Raw genomic sequence first — 16550 nt, 5'->3', positions numbered from 1 at the left:
TGCAGAACCAGATACAGTGGGAAGAAATTCTGATGCAGTGGTAACCAGCTGTGCCAGGCAGGGACCTTGGATATTCTGCCTGGAAGAGTGGTGATTTTAAAAAATCTGATAGTTTGGAGCTCAGATTAGAGCGAGCAACAGTGGACCTCCACCTACTAGAGAAGTAAGCAGCAGTGCTGGCAGAGTAACTGTCTGCAGAATGCTGCTGCTTCCCTATTTACAAGTGTCATTGTTTCAATTACACAATCACAAGATTATTCTGAAAGATTTTTCCAGATGTATTCAAGGGAGTTCGTCATAAACAGCAATTTCCGCTCCTGAGAGGATATTGTCATAGGCAAGATGTAGTTAAACTGTTTCTGAAATGAATGTGAAATTCAACAAAGTTTAAATTACTTGCCAAATCCTGGCTGATCGAGCAGTACAGAGGAAAGTCCCTGTGGGTAAAGTCAGGCCTTACAATGTGTATCTCATCTCGGTGATTTAGGTGCTGCTGGAAAGGTTTTTATCTCCCTTGCAGTTTCTTACCGGGCCATTTCGGATCCCGTGGGATCCCGGTGAGGTGTGGCACCGTTCCAAACCGAAGACGGAAGAAAAAGCTCCGACCTTTGGCTGCCCATGCTCACCTGCCCGGGAGAGAGTAGGAGCGCAGGGATCACGGCTGGCAGGGACGGCACGGCCAGGGTGAGATTAGCCTCCCCCTCGTGTTCCGGCCCATTACCTTCAGCACTTCTTTTAGCTATAAATACACCAGAAAGGGGATGCTCAAGTGCCACCAACCGAATGCACGGTAAATATAGCCGAGGTTTAGTAAAAATAGCCCCGGCAGTTTGAAAGCTGTTCACATGTTCTGTAGGGTGATTACCCAGGGTATAATTAGCACACACCGACACCAGCAATAAAGCCATTGACTGCGTCGCCTTTCGCGTCAGTTCAAGTCACCTTTCAGACGCAAATGGCTGGAGGCTGCTCAGCTCGGGCTGATGGGATGGGACGGGAGAGGATCCGCAGTCACGCCAGGGCGGGTAGAGCTCAGCACTGACACGCACGGCTCTTGTTGCACAGACGAGACTTTATTCCAGGCAGGTTGAAAACGTTGCTTCTACTTTGCAAAACACTGGTTTGGCATTTCAGGCAATCAGAGAGAAAGAATGTCCTGTTAAAATCAGTTCCTTTAGAAGAGTAACCAGAAGTTTGTTCATTTAGGACCCAAACGCAAAGGAAATGCTGGCAGAAATCAAGGCCTTTTAATTCTCATATTGTAGCCAGTATTTCCTTACAATATTCTACAACATTACTTGTGCTGTCTTCTTCCTGCTGCTTGTTTCTGGACCTCTTTCCCTGCCTAAGTCAAAATACCACTGTACGGCCTGAGTCCACCATGTGCTCTACTGGAGTGAGTAAGGTGAGGACTCAGCTGTTTTCTCCCCACCTTTTTTCTTTGCCCCTTGGCTTCAGTTAATTTACAAGAATAGTATTCAGGAACTAGCCACTGCTGTAGGGAGTGAAATATTAAGGTATTAAAAGGCCATGGAGAAGAAAAAAGGATTTTCAATATATTTAAATTCATGCACAGTTTTGCATACAGACTTCTCTGGTAAAGGAAGTTAATCATGAACTTTATTCTGCTTGCTAAAAGGATAATTTTTATCAATCAGTCATTCTTAACACACAAAAAGCATTGTCATTTGCAGAGATTGTCTAAGAAATTATTTTACAATAACCTACTGTTATCTTTGTTAACATCTGCTACGTGAAAAAGAAAACAGAAGGAAAAAAACAGATGCAGAAGAAATAGAAAAAGAATACTTACTTTGCAATGACTTGGATGCTCCATGGATCTTGCTTTTGAAGAGATTGATCCACTAGAAAGGTCAGGCTATACAAGTTCTCAAGCTGTTTCTGCAAATGTAAAGTTTTCATTTCTTTGGTGTTTTTTGTTACTAGGAACTAAAAAAAACCAATACTTATCTCTTCCTTCCTGTCACTGCTGTGACACCTGCTGGTAAGAGCTGGAAGAATGTAGTGCTTGTTCTTTTCTGTAATTTTTGATCAAAGAAAAGTGATGCTCCTAAAGAGGACTTGATATGAAAATATTGCTTGGGAATGCAGTTCTGGATAATCACTGGTATCATATGAAGTCAATTGGAGGAAAAAGGGAAAAACTCTCTTCCAAGTTCTTGTGACAGTGGAATCATAACTGACTGATGACTTAGATCCTTCTTGTAATGAGAAGCAGGAAAGACAAGGAAGGAGCATGCTGAAAATCCTGGTAGTTGGGAAGGCAAGTATTTTCTAGAAAATAGGCAATTATAAAAAACAATAACCACTCTACACATTAACAACTCTCAATAAACATCTCTCAATAAACACTTTCACTCATTAATGACTGTAGATTCTGCAATCAAAGACAAAAGTTCCAAAGCCAAACTTCTCCACATACCTGAGCTTCTGGCTGTAACACCAACATTAAGGATTTAGGCTGGCATAGAGCATTTTTAGGACAAGGGATGAAGGGTCAGGGCTGCCTTCCTAAATTTACTACAGCTTGGTACAAAAGGTGTGATGGATTCTTCTCTGCCAAGGTGGCACAACTACTGCAACAAACACAGCACAAAACAGCTGAGTGTTGTCCTACATGCATCATAATTCTTTTCTCACAGCAATAAAAGGATCTGTTTGTAAATATCCCAAGAACTCCCTGGTGTATCCACCAGCCAAGTCATTCTTAAAATGTATTGGAAAAGGACAAGACAAATTTTTAGCAGTCAGTATGTCACTGTTTTCAAGTAGGAAATTCTCTAAGGATAATGCAAGAACAGATTTTTCTAGTCTTCCGTCATTTGAACAAGTGCCTCCAGAGCTGTTGCATGGCCTGTCCAAAGCACTGGTTTTCTATGATTTAATGAATTAAGGTTTGCCATTTTGAGAATTGCATCATAATAAAGGTGCAACAACCATTTACAGGTCAGAAACAGCTGCAGTTGACAGCAGATGTGCAGATTTCCAGTTTAACTGCCATTGGTTCAACTTTACCTTGTGTGTTTTCTAGGCCAGGTCTCCATGTGGAAAGGTTGCTCACAGGACATGAATCCTCACACCTGCCTGTCACAGCAGCTCCTGCTCAGGTCCTTGCTGTGTAATCAGTTCCTGCTGCAATTGTTTCTGTCTCCAGCTGCACTGATCAGCACACAGTTTTGCCAGTACATGCATTTCTTCATTTCCATGTTCCCATCATTTCTTCCCTTACCAGGAATAAAAATTTGCTAATAAAATCTTCAACAGAAAGCAAATATGAGAGGTCAAGGATAACTTTATTCAAGTAACAGCAAATACCACCCTGTGACATTTGCCTGGCTGTAGTCACAGTAGCTGGAGGAGGAGTGTAAGCCATCAAGCTAATAGGACAAATAAGGCAATACTGAAACTGAACTAAGTGCTACTATGGGATTATTTTTTTCTAAGGATATGAAAAAAGAAGCTATGCCAAGAATGTCATCATTGCCATCTGACCTCACCACTGACAGAAGTTATAATGGAAAAGTTGCACAAACAATGGAGGGTATCAAGCAATCCAACACTGGCCAAATCCTGGGTGAATGACATGGTGGCTTGGAGAGGCACAGCCATACATTTTGTGGCTGTCAGCAGAGTTTGCTGAGAGACTCGAATGCTGCTTGCCCAAGCTTAAACTCTTTGGAACTAATCCAGCTGCTAAAATGACACTGGAGACCAATAAGGTTTCCTTAGCTAGAAAGAGGAATACAAAACATACAAAAGAAAGAGAAAAGGGGGAAAACAGAAAATATTTTGGTAACTGAGCAGGTCTGTCTCCAATTACAGGCTTCCACTCCCACAAAAGGCTGACCTCAACCACTTCATAGCAGAAAGAAGGAAAATCTCTCACAAAGTTCTTCTTAGATATACTTTTTAGACATCATTAAAGCTGCAGAAATCATCTTTTAGATAAGCAAGAGTTAAGCATATCACTAGCTAAGCAGTGCATATTCTAATGTAAATTGTTCCATTTTTCTTTGCCATTTGTGCTGTCCTGCCCAGACTCCCACTCCGTACAAAGATTCTGCCTTCATGACTTTGTATCATTTTCACATATATTACACTAAGCTAAATATTTTGTTCAATAGCACATGAACTCTTTGCAGGTCAAACACCATCTGGACCAGACGAATAAAGTGGAATTCTGTCACTTATGACAAAAAAAAAAAAAAAAATCCTGTTTGGTTGGAAGGATGTGACCTAAAAACAGAACAATTCTGAGTGACATTAAATATTATATTTAAACAGTAACTCAGTCTTTCATAATCAAAGTAGAAAAAATTTAGAAAGCAATTAAACGTTGTTTTTACACTCAGTTTGTAAGAGAGCTTTCAAACTATTTGGTGTTCCTTTCATTCAAATACACTCGGGTGGCTTCACTGAAGGCCATTTTGCAGACAGTAGAGATGTGCTGCAGATGGGCCCAGCAAACAGAATCAACACTGGCTCCATGCAACATAGAATATCCTCAGGGGTGGAGTTAACAAAAAAGAAATGACATTATTGAGATTCAAGGAGCTCAGCTGTCCTGGAAATGTCCCCCAAGCTCTCAAATTTGTTTAAAACAAGCATCAAACCTTCATTCAGTGTTACCGGCACTCTCTCAGTCACATAGATACCATCAGGATCCTGCTCTCAACAGCAAAAGGACTTTTTTTAGGATTATTGATTTGTTTTCTTTTTTTTTTTTTTTTTTAGAAGGCAAATTGCAGCTTGGGGGTGAGGCCAGGGATGTTATAAAATTCAGTTAATGTAGAGATCCTATGCAGTTCTAATTCCCTCTAGGAAAAGTCAGGGTAAGAAAAAAACTGACAAAGGACAATTCTCTGGAGACTCTTTTTCTGGCAAACAATATTATTGAGTGGTCGCATACCTGAATCCAGGTTAGACTTTGTGAGCTCCCCAAATGCACAAACATTCACCTTAAAGCAAGCAGTTAATAGCAAACCAGCTTTAGCTTTCTATTTGCAACTGAAAAGGAGGTCTAAGATCACATGCAGTTTGAATTATTTCTCTCCATTTGTATATTTTGAGTCACCTTACTCTCAGTAGGACTCCCACAAAACAAACATAAGCAAGCAGGAATAGCAGATGAAATCTCAAAAGCAGGAAGGTCACTGAAGGAAACAGCATTGGTCTGCCAGCACTGAACCAGCCAGGGCCCAGAGGAGCTTCACAGCCTCCAGAGTTTCCCCTGTACCGAACTCCAGAGAAGTCCCTGCTGCTTCTACCTCCAGTTAATGACAGGACTATCTCACAGCCAGGAGAGGGGAACGCCTGCCAGCTAACCAAGATACAATGAACCAACTGAAAGGCAAAGCCTGAATTTTTGGTAGTGCTGCTAGTTCTTCATCCCAGGGATGACCACAGATGAGTCCAGGGGAGATTTACTTCTAAAACAAGATGCTAGGAAGCCTATGAAGGAGAAAAGGCTGGGAATCTGCTCCCCCTGAGTGGTGCTCAGTAGTGTCTGGTCTCCCTCAGGAGCCAGCAGTAAGGTGATAGAACCACAGCTGCTTTCAGTGCACAGACTGACACAGGGCCTCGGTGGAACAGCAAGGAGCAGCATCTATGGAAGGGAGAGAATTCCACATCTCATTGAGGCAAAACACCTAAGCAATTTAGTAAAAGAACTGATGCTTAATGGCTGGAAACGTTTACAAACCATAATGAAGGGAAACAGCCTTTATTGTAAATACAAGGGTCGCCCAACTCTCCTACTCAAGAGTAGGATCTGTAAGAAAGGCAGTATGGGCGAGACTAAACCTGGATAAATCTTCTAGAAGACTTGAAAGAGAATAATGGTTGTAAAAGGTAAAGACATGCCACCAAAAATGTGGAAGACACAAAGGCTAAACCCTTTCGTTAGGTTATCAGAAGGGCACAGAGCAAAAGCTGATTACTGCTTAAAGAGAGAGCTTTATCACACAGTATAAATGAAACTAGACTAGACATGGGACTGGTTGGTTATCCATTTTCTACTCCTATGTCTTTTTTAAAACACAAAACAACAACTAACCCCATTGCTCTGAGCATTATCATTAAACACAGATTCACAATCTAAATCACACTTAACTCATGCTAGTTAAAGTAATCCAGGTAACTGCAAGGCATTCCTTATCCTCATACATGGTGAATGTAAGAACTGAGGCCTCAGGACATTTTAGCAAGTGACCCAGCCACCCAGAACTGCTTCCACTCCATCAAAATACCAACAGAGCAGGTTCCCCTTTCAAAAGGCTTCAGGAAGAGTTGCAGCACGTGTGCCAGAGAAGCACAAATAATTCCTAGTAGCTGTTTGCCCGTTTGGAGGCTCCCTGTTGGACATTCAGGTTTTGAAACTACGCTAGAACTGCAAGGCTCACATGGGGCAGATCATCACAGCACTGAACAACCTTTGGTAAGATACATGGATATCTTAGGATGTACTAATAATTCAGTATCACTATCATAGACAACTTGTGCTATAATTTTGTGTTTAACCCACTTTCTATCATGAGGTACTTCAAATAAATGCAAAAAAATAATGTTAGCCACCATGAAGACAGCTTCCACTCAGCTGGAATGCAGTAAGTGTTTAATATTTATAATAAAAAGTCAAGATTTAAGAAATATCACTTGTAATAAAGGTGAGTTTCAAGTAGGTATTACATAAGTACCTGGGTTTGTGCAGACTGCTAAGGTAAATGTTTTCTTAAGCAATTATCCAAGTTATTTTCCACTATGTCCCACAGAGATAACATAAAATCTCTGTTAAGTACTGTGATCTCCAGTTCCCAGAACTCAATATATGTTTTGGTTGACATTTCAGGTCACATATAGAAAGCATTTTAGACTCTCATTGGTTACAAAGTGCACCTTTTAGTCCCAGTCTTTGCAAACATATTGATCATGAGCTGTTCTGTCGCCGATCTTTCCTGTAACTCAAATTTTCAACAATTCACAGCTTCATCAGCAATTTCTCTCACTACTCCCAGAAAAATTCACCATCTAAAGTCAGCCCCAAACCAAAGGAACTTTAAGCTGCATTGGTTCTTTCCCCCTCCATGCTACTTAATGAGTCCATATAGGATTGGTCTCAGGAGGAGAAGGACCAGTTCCCAGTTAGGATCAGGTGTGTTTGGGTGCTGTGCTCACACCCTCCCTGTACTCCCAGAGGAAGAAAACGTGGGGAGGGGACAAGACAGAGTTCTTCAGGGGCTTTTCTTATCTCCAACTCTGCAACAGCAGCAATGACTCGTACCAGCTCTTGGTTAGAGAGTGTTTTCTCACTCCATTCTGCTCCTATTATTTCATATTTAAAGTCCTCCTACCCAGCTACAAAATTCTGCTGTTATGAAAAAATACTTGGGTTCACCTAATACCTTATTTATGCCTCAACATCACATTCACTTAACTAACAGATGGTGGTTGAGGAACCCTAGAAATTTTTAACACAGGCTTCTAGTTTTATTAATTTAAAAGTAATGAATAATTTATACATAAACAATTAATCTGACATCCCTCTCTTGTTCCAACAGCAGTAGAGAAGCATCCAAACCACATGAAACAGTTGCTTCCAACATCAGCCATGCACAGCGGTCCAGGAAGTCTTCCATCTGCCCCTGCCACTAAAGGTACTATCTGAAAGCCAGAATTGCACAGCTGGTGGTTTCCACAAAACAGATGCAAAACTAAAGAAAGGATGAAAGTGTATTTAAGAAAGGCAGCATTAATTCTCACTAAACAGATTCCTGGTATCCTAGACTGGATGTCTCAAAAAAATTGAGAAGAATCAAAACAAATCAACCCTCTATAGACTTATTTTCTAAAAAGTAGTGCAGGTTTTTGCACAGAAAAATCTTTGTAGGAGAGAAGAAACCTGGCAAAAGAGGCTGGATTCAGAGGCATGGCCAGGTAGGACTGGTGAGTCAGTGAACGTTTTTTAGGCAGAAGAGCCATTTTGGACATAAACAAACTTGTCCTTCAGAGAAAAGGTGTTCCTGCTGTAGTAGGGTTAAGAGGAAATCTTTGTTGTTTGCTCAGTGTTGAGTACATCTAAATTATTTTCTCTTTTTTGTCTGTATAATTAAGGCTGGCCTATGAACTTCCAGCAACTACTGTAGTCATTCCAGCGGCTTCACACAGCTGGAGCAATGTTTACAAGGGTTGCAGAGCCGAGCTGTTCTCAGAACAGGCTGGGTGGGCTGGGAACAGGAGGCACAGAGTGTGCTCACCCTGCACAGCAGAGCCGGCTGCTCACCAGCATCGACACCGAGCTCCTCTCCCAGCTCCCGTTAAAAGCCAAACCATCCACTTCACTTTGTCAGGCACCCCTTGATACTTCCTATAAATACCTTCCCATAGGCCTGTCCTCCCAGAAATGTCCATTAAATTACTTTTACAGCAGTGCAGAAAGGATTATTTATAAAGCTCCACATTAGCAATCTTTTAGGGAACGCTGCAGTAAGATAAATGCAAAGGCATTTTTGAAAGAGAGGAATGCTTTCCCATCACAAAGCATTATCAAGAGAACATTATCTTTAATACTTTAATAGAGTTGAGACAAAAGGGTGTATGTGTGGTTTGATTATTGGTCTGAAGTGAACTGCATTTTCTGTGTTCACAAAAAATTACTTTAAAAAAACAACTTTCTTTGTGCCTCAGAGTGAAAGTCTGAACAACTTATGTGGGGGGGGAGGGGATGAGTTAAAAAAAAATCACAAGTTGCTAATCTTATTCACTATTGAGATACTACATGGAAAACAAAGATAATTTTAGACTAAATATTAACATCATGTTTCAAATGTACTCAAATGTGGCCAAAACCAGACAAGATCATTCCACAAACAAAATCTATACTTGGGGCATATCAGAGCAAACCTGGGCTGCTGCTCTGAACAGATTGCTGAGCCAGCCTGTGTGTGCAGGCAAAGCAGGGAGAGGTTCAAGAGAACCCCACAGCAGATACCCCCTGTGCAGAGCTTGCACAGTGCCCACCCTACTGAACAAGGTATGTTCTGAAGAGGGAATGGACACACAAAAACCAGTGTGAGACCCCTGAATACAAAACACAGCCGAGGCAGGTTACCATGCCACAAAGGTGTTCTGGAAGCACAATCTGAGCAGCTGCTCATGAGCATCACAAGGCAAGACAAAAGCTTTTCCTTCACACTTACATTACATCATCTTTACTATAAATTGCCACTTCCATTTTTGTATCTAAAAACCCCAAAAGAAGCTGCCACACTTTACTGCTTTTAGCACTACAGAGCCACCACAGTGACAGGTACTAGTTTGGGTGGTTTTCCATATTACTGATGGTTATCTACTTACAAACCTCACCATCAGTGGAGAAGTGAGGTTGGGATCTTAGGTTTTATTTGCCATTCCTGAAAAACATCTATCAGGTTTGGAGTGACTGAAAGGCAGCAAGCATGAAATGTCTTCATGTAACTCCTAAAGTACAACAGCAGAACCCATTCAGGAGAGAAGAGAGGGTCACTGATATTCTCTCAACATTTCCCAGTGAGGGGGATTGTCACAGCTGTTACCATTCTGCACAGCTGCTGTCTCACACCACCATCTAAACAGGGATCTCAAAAACACTGCATGTTCCAAAGGTACTCAGAAAGAAAAGTACTGAAAAACTCATCTTGTGGGTTTCAGTGTTCCACTGTTGATTTGGGGAACACACAATGGAGTGTTTTTAATATAAAAGTTTGAAAAAACACCCTATGGTTTATGTGGGTAAAAAATAAAAATGAATTATAAACCACAGAATCTTATTTTTCCTGAGTACACTGAACAATAGAGAAAACTGTTCAGTTGGGGGTAGGGATGGCAGTGGTTTTGAGCATTCAGGAAAAAATATGCAAGTCCTCTTACACAAGGAGTTTGTGGAGTTCAATTTTCAGTGGCACAGTCTGCTAAAGAGAAACCATTTTTTCCCTGTATCCTTCACAAATTTTGTTTCTGAAATAGGATACTGAATATTTCTGAAATCAACAACAATACATAGGAATGAGAAGAATTTCTGAAGAGAGATTATGTGCTTGCTAAATAGAATCCAAAAGTTACTCTAATTCTGTAATAGCTCTTCTGAAGGATTTCTGACTCAAATGCCAGTTACAAATTCAAGGGCTTCAGGAGCCAAGGGTATCTGCTTCATTACTAGCTCCATAATTATTCCTCAAAACTGTGAACCTTTTACAGTGACATCCACACAAATATTGCATGTTCCCCTTTACTAAGCCTTGTTTAAAGGGATGAAAACTGAGGTGCTGGCATAAGAAAAATTGTTCCGTGGCTCATCCTTCTGATTTCAAATCCAATTTCCTACTCTGTATCTAGAGGCTAAACCTTCATTTATGCTCAATGACAGACATGCAATGAACAAACTGCAATTGTATCCAACAACCCCTCCTTTCCCCCACTTCGGTTTATCCTAATTGTCTCAAAAAATTCTAGAGTCTATAACTTGTAATCAGTTGTGACCACAGTTCATGAGACCAGCAACATGAGCAGAGCTGTGCTGGGAACTGCATTCCTGTTTGCCCAATGGAGCTGCACTCAGCTGAGCCTGCTGGTGTTTCTGGACCTGCCCAGCTCAAAGCTGCTTTAGTTCAATCTGCAATGCACTTTGACTGATTTTTGTGTTTGTGGCTTCCCAGAGTTAACCCAAGGGCAGTCTGCCAGCAGTGCTGTCCTTTGCCACTGGCTCATCCCAGCCTGCCAGCAGTGTGGGCTGATGCTGCCTCCTCAGCACATTTGAAACCTGCTTTTCCTGATCAAAACAGGTCAGAAAATCATCCCATCTCCTAAACCATTACAAGAGTCATTATCCTGGTCATTGCACAGCCTCTGGAAGCTACAATATCCAACACTGGACTTGCTCTGTAGCTGGAAGAGCTCCAGTCTCTGCAGTGAGTCCCACACTGCAGCAGCAGGGTGCTGTTTTGCCAGAGTAGCTGTATCTGAAGAGGAACCACTGGTGGAACCTGGTGCCAGTGAACAGAATAGAAAAAAAAACCAAACCAAACAACGCACAAACCCAAAATACTGCCTTCACTGCACTCACAGACTCCTCTGTTGTCAGCACACTCTCTGGGATGTATCACCAGCGTCTAGGTCCGTAGCCTTACCATTTTCTTTCTTCCCCAAATCATCTCCAAAACAGCCCCCATAACCTGAAAATTTGGAATCCTTTCTTTTCTGGGGGCTAACTTTTTACAAGGTAAGATCAGGTCACTTTAAATATTACCACTGACACTCTGTTATCGATTACCAATATCTTTAAGCTGAACAAAACGATTGACTTTAGTAACAAGCATTTTCATTTCATTGAAAACATGGAACCTGCCATCCTTATAAGCCTTCTCCTCCTCACAAGCAAGAGAAATGAGCACTACCAGGTATAACTCCAGCTCTAACTCCAGGATATAATCTCCTTATGGCCTGCAGATCATCATCCAACCTGTGCTCTAGATCCCATCAAGAACATGATGTACCTGACTTTTGATAAAACATTTTAGAACAATTTAAAAGGTAAATACCACACACACACACAAAATACATAGCATTGTAAGCAACCTGGCAGTTTATATTCCCAGGCATAGACCTCTAGTCAGTAAAAACTAAGGAAAAATGATTGGTTTTCTAAGTTTTTGCATTGCTTTTCAAAAAACTAAAACCAAAACCAAAACAAAATAACCAACCAACTCCACCCCAAAACCAAATCAATCAATAAATAAATAAATAAAAGTCCTGACCTCTTCAAGGACATTTTATTTTAATACTATTATTACAATTAATACTCAGTGTAGCTTGTGTGGATTTTCACAGTAAAGCTCACAATTGCACAAGGACTGCATTGCATCAAACAAAAGAAAGACACACCTAATCCAATGGGAATGAGTCCCACATTTTCAGGGCATGTTTAACTAAGAATTCCTTGGACTAAGTTGTAGTGACAAATATTATGCTCCAGATAAGGCTCAGACAGTCCTTTCCTCACTTTAACCTCTCATGCCCTGCCCAGAGAGAGGAGGGACCTGTTCCTTGCCAGCCTTTGAACTGTGCAGCTCCACCACACCTTTGCATTTCTCCCACAGAAGAACTTCGTGTGCCTTCCATCCCTACTGAAAGCAGTCCCAGAGAGATCCCCTGAACTGAATAAGTTCAGAAAACAGCAGGAAAAGATCTTACTCTTCCTGACAAACCCAAAAGCTTTTATTCAATGCAGCAAAGACAGCTAAATTCTAATGCTATTCCATTGCACACAACAGAGATTTTTCCAATAAACCACCATCAGTATTTCAGAGTTTCTCACGGAAAATTCTAATAAGGCTCCCCCTCCTCAAAAATGCATCATTTTTCCTCTCCTCAGTTATTCTGTTGCTTCCTTCCATCTCTCATCTATTCTTGTGGACAGTAGTAAGAGGAAATATAACAGTATTTCCTTCATTTTGCTCTTGCATACTTATAACTATTATTAATTGTACCCAGAGTAAAGATTTTAAATATTTTTGCACAGTAATACAAATTTTTAAAGTTACATTTGCATGAAATTCAAACCTCTCAAGTTATTTTAGAAGGGAATATACACACCCAAATGATCCATGGCAGTAGCACATTAACTTTTCCCCTACCTCCAGCAAGCAGAAGATAAAGTGCTGATAACAAGGAATGATTAGAACCAAATAGCAACAACAACAAAAAAACCCTTTCAAAAGTTACAATGTTGTAACAGCCAAGCTAGAAGGCAGGGACCAGTACAGGACGTTGGTACAAACCAGAACAATTGCACCTTCATCAGGTCTATTGTAAAAGCTACTTTCCCAAATGAAATACAACATATTCTTCTTATTGCTCAGCAAGAGAAGAATGTCCTAGAAGGTCTAGGAGCAGTAGAAGGCCGTTTAATGTTCCCAGACTTCAAAGCAACAGAAATTTACAAAGACAATTCCCATGTTTGAGAGTTAAGGGTTGTGGGTGAGAAAGTTTGTTCCTTTTTCTAAATAGCAGAACTATTGATATGCGACCCCCCTACACCCCTCTTTTCAATTTCTAGTGAAAAAATTAGACAGTCCCAAAATGTGGCAAGTGCTGGAGCAACTCAAGATCTAATACTGAACATTAAAAACCTCTCCCCATTTTTACGCTTCCTTCTGTATGATCTGCACACCATAGCGTGAGCGTGAGCGAGTACCTCACGGGATCCCCCACAAGGAGAATTCCCAAAGACTCCCAGTTGACCAAAGGAAATGCCCTGAGAGACGAGGATTAAAACCAACAAGAACAACAAACTCGCTCTCTGCCAGGAGCAGTTTACAGCCCCCAGCAGCGAGGGCCCGAGCCAGCAGCCTGAGGCAGGCAGCAGCTCTCCGGGAGGAGCCCTGTCCTGCACGGCAGCAGAGCGGAGCCGGCAGCAGCAGCAAAGGCTGCTCCAGCCGAGCTGCGGGGCCCGCTTCTCGCTACAAAGTGTAATCCGCTGGAAAGCCCTGACATCATAATGCTCATCTACGGTTTCCTTTCCTAAAGCCAGAAGACTAAAGAGTAATTTTTCTTTCATTTTTGGTCTAACGCAGTATGATTACCATTGGGGTGACACTTAAAGCACGCTTTCTGTCCAATCATTGCCACTGGGTTTCTAGCAACCATTTTATGGATTTCTTTTTGTAGAGCTGTTTTTAAAAGTTAATTTTTTCCGACTAAACGCAGTCAGATACAGCTGTGATTTTCACAATTTGAAATCAATTTGTACATTTCAAAGCAACCGTATTGAATATCAATGAAATCACAGAAAACATATAGAATAGAAAAACAAGGACAAATTTGAGAAGAAGGAGGGGAAAAAAAAAACAAACCAACGCAACCAACTTAAGTCAACATTTTTATGAGCAGCAAAATGACCTCCAATTTTAAGGCTAAGGGACGTCAGAGCACTGCAGGCACTGAAGCTGCTGCTGCAGTTATTAACAGGGAGCTCCCGGCTCCAAAGCTGTGGTGTTCCCAGCTCTTCCTGCGAACCCCGATGGAAAGGGGACATCTACTGGCAGCTAAAGATATTCTCTCAAAGACTCGGCTAACATGAAATCGGCAAAATTAGAGCAGCACCTTAGTAATGTTTACAAAAGGGAAGGCATTTTATTTAAGGTCAACTTTATATTATCAGCAAGCACATCGGAAAGCAAGAAATAACTGCTATTTAAAAAATGTATTTAAACTATTATAATAACATAGCATAAAATAAATGGCAATTAGCAAGTCTAAATTAACATGCTGTCATCTTTATTAGAATATTTACATTTCAACTGTATATCCAGCTAAATAACACAGTATTACCTGATGATATAAAAAGAAAAAAGGGGGGGGAAATCAAGTCTCTGGTTTAGTTTGGATTTTTTTAAAAAAATCTTTATAACAAGTATATCTAAAAAGGTGAAATTTTAAATTGACTACAGACAAACCTTGGCAGGAATTTTCTGCTTTACAATATTTCAAGCTTTCCTTAGATAAAATCATCTTTTAGAAGACACTTCTAGTGGTAGACTCAAAATACAACAGATTTTGCCAAATACAATTTTATATAAGACAGGACCCAAGAGGTTAAACTGCCAGCCTTCAGCAGCAGCTCATTTTAACTGACTGAAATATAACAAATACATTTAAAAAATGAAGGCACTGAAAATATTTTTTTCTTTTTTTAAAAAATGAGGAATAGATTTTCAGTAATATAATAATTGTTGAAAATATCTTAGTTCACAGAAACAAGCAAAACTTATAAGCTCGTCTTGGGCAAGTCTGCTCTGCAAATGAAGAAACACCAAGAAACACCTGATTTGGATGCACAGCTGCAACTACTGAAAGAGAGCGGCCACTTCAAACTCTTCAGTCTCATCTCCAACAAATATAATAAGAATAAGCTATCTTCTCTCTAAGCTGGGCAGGAATATCCCATGGGACAGGCCAACATAGAAATCATTCCTAAGTGAATTTACCAGTATCGAGAGAATGGCAGCAGAAACAATTAAATGAACCTCCAAACCAGCACTATCAGAAGTGTGAAACTAGGAGCAGAAATACAAACAATGGTAACTCTGTTCCTCAGTTACACAACATGGCAACACAAGTGCAGGTGAGGGAGTTTGCTGATTGCAAGCAGAGAAAAACTTCTTTTTGAGAATCAAATTTTGTGGCCGAGTGTGAGGACCTTTTCTTGAACAACAGTAATAGTCAAATCAGAGTACTTTACCAAACTTTACGTCTTCTTTGGTGAAACAGTTAAAGCTTAACGCTTTTCGAATTTTTCTATTAATCTACGTGCTATTCTTCTGATAAGGCTTTGCAACACAGCATAGTCTAAAATGTCAATCACAAAGAGTAAATGCATTCGTCAAAGAACAAGAAAATACTTAGGCCTTACCCCAAGCTCCCAGCCTTCTCCAGTGATGGAAGCCATCATCCAAACACGTGTGATGCAAGTATTTATCTTCCATTTGTGAAGGAGAGCTCTTGGACTTGGAGCCAGCCCACCAGCTATGAAGGGTCTGCAGCCAAATTCCAAAGGGGCGCTGCCTGTGGCTCCTGCTGCTGTGAGGGGTCAGCGTGGGCACCCTGAGCTGCCGCGGGCTCCCTGCCTGCCCTGAGGGCCCGGCGCAGCCCCACAGCTGAGGCACAAAGCCTCGGGCGGTGCCAGCACACTTCAAAGGCCGAGCGTGGGCCCAGCCCGGCGGCTCTGGCCCTGGGGCCGAACCTCCGGGAGAGCCGGAGCGCTCAGCACGGCCGTACCGCTGTTACCGAGCAAAAGAACCGAGCAGAGCAAGAGGCACTGGCGGAGTTTGGTTCCCCGCTGGCCGCGGGGCCCGGCCGGGACCGTCCCCTCACAGGATCAGCCCCCGGTCAGAGCGTGGTGCCGATAGCGCCGAGGTGAGGGTTCGATCCCCGAGTGGGCCTTTAACGTTACGGGTGGATTTGGTCTCTGTGGGTCCTTCCCTACGCAGAATATTCTGTGATCCTGATGGATTCCTGCCCCAGCCAGCGCTCTATGCCAGCAGCACTCGTTTTTAAATAAAGGTCCCCTTTATTGGTTTCTCTTTTATTCTTTTTTTAGGCAAGACCACAGAATTTTCAGTACGAGCAAGAAAGTTAAAGTTCAGAGGAAGAGCATCCCCAGGCCTGGTCTCTTGTCAGACCCCCACCCAAAGGGCTTTGGTCTACCCAAAATGCTGCCACTGCCTGTGCAGTCATTTTACACAGATAACTGCGAAAAACTCTGCACCGGTCCCGCGTCCCATGTGTCAGGGTTCACACACAAAGCCACAGCCTGAAACATCCTCAAGTTCACTTTCTACAACTGGTTTCCATCATCTCATGCTAAACAGAGAATAAAACAGCAGTGAGTAATAGGTACAGATTCTGCACATGGCACAGCCTGTTTGCAGTTTGTGATGTGGGCATGGAGCTGCGCTCCAAAGCAGAACTGTGATCATTGCCAACTAAGCCATAAAGGT

The sequence above is a fragment of the Pseudopodoces humilis genome, chromosome 14 (assembly GCF_049639895.1).
Source record: "Pseudopodoces humilis isolate 2021_Gansu_Grassland_sample_001 chromosome 14, ASM4963989v1, whole genome shotgun sequence".
NCBI lineage: Eukaryota > Metazoa > Chordata > Aves > Passeriformes > Paridae > Pseudopodoces > Pseudopodoces humilis.
This window is presented reverse-complemented; position numbering follows the sequence as displayed.